We start from the raw sequence: 2,568 nt of genomic DNA on the forward strand, positions 1-2,568 counted from the left end.
ACTCCCCTTCCTTCCCCTTTGCCCCGGCAGGCCTGGGAATAGGGGTCCGGCCGGGGCGCCCCCGCCCCCTTTCCTGAGACTTGGATTTAAAGGGACAGGAACTGCGTAATGGGAAGGCACCCAGCACCCAGGGCGCTCTCGGCCCCGTCCCGGGAACCGGAGGGTGAAGATGCGCGGAGCAGGCCTGGGCGCGGAGCAGCCTGACCCTGCTTGGGCGAGGACCCTCGGAGTCTCCCGCTATCCCGCGCCCCTGGCTCTTCCCAAACCACAGGTGGTTTTTCCTCCGACCGACAATCCGGCTTTCTCCGTGCGGCGGCTGGCCCCCAGAGTGTTGGAGAGAAGGGCTGGCATCTCAGAAAACAAGCGCCGGGCCCCTGCCGCGGTAAGTTACGTGACGGCTGAGCTACAGGTACGGAAGTGCAGCGAGTCGCCCAGACTGCGCGCGCCCTGTGCACCGCCAGCAGGTAGCCCCCACCCCGCGGGCGGTCGCTTTGGGGCAGTGGGTGGGATCCCCCGGAGTTACTAGTCTTCCCGGTAGTCTCGCTCTCCGCCACCCCCCAAGAGAGGATGTCTAATTCTTGGACTCCAGTACCCTGGGACCAATTGAAAATGCATTTCCTGGACCATAAATCTGCAAGCAGAAGCCGCCTCTCCCCGCCCCCTCCCCAGTCCCGGAACGTGTGCGAGAATGGCTGCAGCCCAAGTCCAGCGCCGTGGCCGCTAACGCTAACGCTAACGCAGCACGGGCTTAGTGATTGGCAGGCACTGCGTGGAGCCTGAGCTCGAAGACTGAGAAGGGGTGCGGATTTGGAGCCTCAGGCTGGGGCTAGCCAGGGGCGTACTCACACCTCTCCTGCCTAAGCCAGTGACCACAGTCCCGGCTTTTGACAACCGGCCCCCAGGGAAATCAGCCCCTGGGGTGTCCCAGTCTTCAATCCACTTGTTACCAATCCCAACACCGGGTTGCAGGTGGTCTGCAGTTTTAAGGACTCAGAGCCCTTCCAGCCCGCCTCCAGCAGGTTTCCTTAACTCCAGCCTCAGGGTGGACTTGGGCCAGCTGCCGGGACTCTGCTGGAAGCTGCAAAGTACCTCCACAACGTCTGGAGCCACTTCCTGCTCACGGTGCAGGCCCAGGGCCCCACGCCTGGCCAGCACTCAGTTTCGTCAGACTCCTCGTTTTGTTTTGGTGTATCTCGTTTTGTCATGTCTAAATGGGCATAAAATAGCTTCTCGGGGCTGTTCGGTCCAGGTGAAAACTAACGTATTGTGGAGCTGTGAGCAAAGGGGCGAAAACCTGTTTCCACCTCGGTTCGAATCCCGGCTCCAGGATGCACCTGCTGTGTGGCTCTGGGCAGTCAGTTCATGTCTCAGAGCTGTTTTCAAATCTGTGAAACAGGGATACACAGCTCCCATGAGGGCGTGGTGAGAATTCAAGAGGTGGGCACCCAGCTGCCATTAGGGGTGCCAGCCCCCCAGCAATGGGCATGGAGTCCTAGGTGGGAAGGCCGCTCCCTGCCTGCTCCCCAAACCCTGTGGACATGAACGCTGCGGTTTCTCTTGTGCACTCTGCCTTTCTTCTGTTTTTGCTGGTTCCGCAGCTCCCCCTCACACGGCCAGCGGTGGGGATGTGACCCACTCCGAGCAGAGCCTGGGCAGCACCTTCTACCTCTGGCTGGGGCATGCCCCACCTTGGCGTTCTGCCCCCTCTCCACTGCCGGGGCTCCAGCGGTGGCAGACGGCTCTGAGGCTCCCGCCCAGCACTCCGGCAGTATCGACTCCACGTTAGAAAGCCTTTCCGAAGCTGTGCGCGCCACGGCACCGTCGGTCTACACCGCAGCCCGGGAAGGGAGGCTGGGACCCATGCGCAGAAGCCATGGCCTCACGCTGAGCGCCACCCGCTGGCTGGCACACGTGCCCCCAGTGAGCAGACTTGAGTGCCAACCTGGCCAAGGGCCCTGCTGAAGGGCAAAGACACTACGGGAGCCCCCACCCGGCCGACCCTCCAGCCCGCCACCTTTCTGGTCCCCAGCCACGGGCACTTGCTGCTTCCGCTCCTGTCTCTCTTCTCAGGGCTGGGCAGCTTCCCAGTGTCAGCCCGAGAGGCTTCCTGCCTTCACTGTATAAAGAACACCCGTCTCTCCACCACGGAAGCCGTCTATCCCCACAGAGCCACCCTCCACAGCTCCCCGGACTCGCCTTCACATCTGTGCCAAGCTCGCCGTGACGCTGTGAACTGTCTGTGACAAGAGTGCCCGCTCCGTGCGCTCCTTTCCGTGTGAGGGTGACCCCGGGCTCTGTGTCCCGTTGCCCTGAGTCTGGACCAGCTTGTCGGTATAGCGGAAGTAGCTCCTTCAAAGGGTAAGTGGCAAAGAGTGACACGGGTCCTGCCCCTGCTCTGGGGAGCTCAAGCTTCAAAGAGAGCCGCCCTTCTGTCAGGAAGCCCGAGCGGCCCACGGGCAGGTCGACAAGGTGGGAAGTGGGGTCTCTAGCCCGTCGCCCCGGCTGGACTGACTCGCCTGCCGCCAGCCAGCACGTTGGACAGCATGTCGGCGTCCCATCCAGAAAGCC

Source organism: Tupaia chinensis, unplaced genomic scaffold, assembly GCF_000334495.1.
Source record: "Tupaia chinensis unplaced genomic scaffold, TupChi_1.0 Scaffold000355_1, whole genome shotgun sequence".
In the NCBI taxonomy this organism is placed as follows: domain Eukaryota; kingdom Metazoa; phylum Chordata; class Mammalia; order Scandentia; family Tupaiidae; genus Tupaia; species Tupaia belangeri.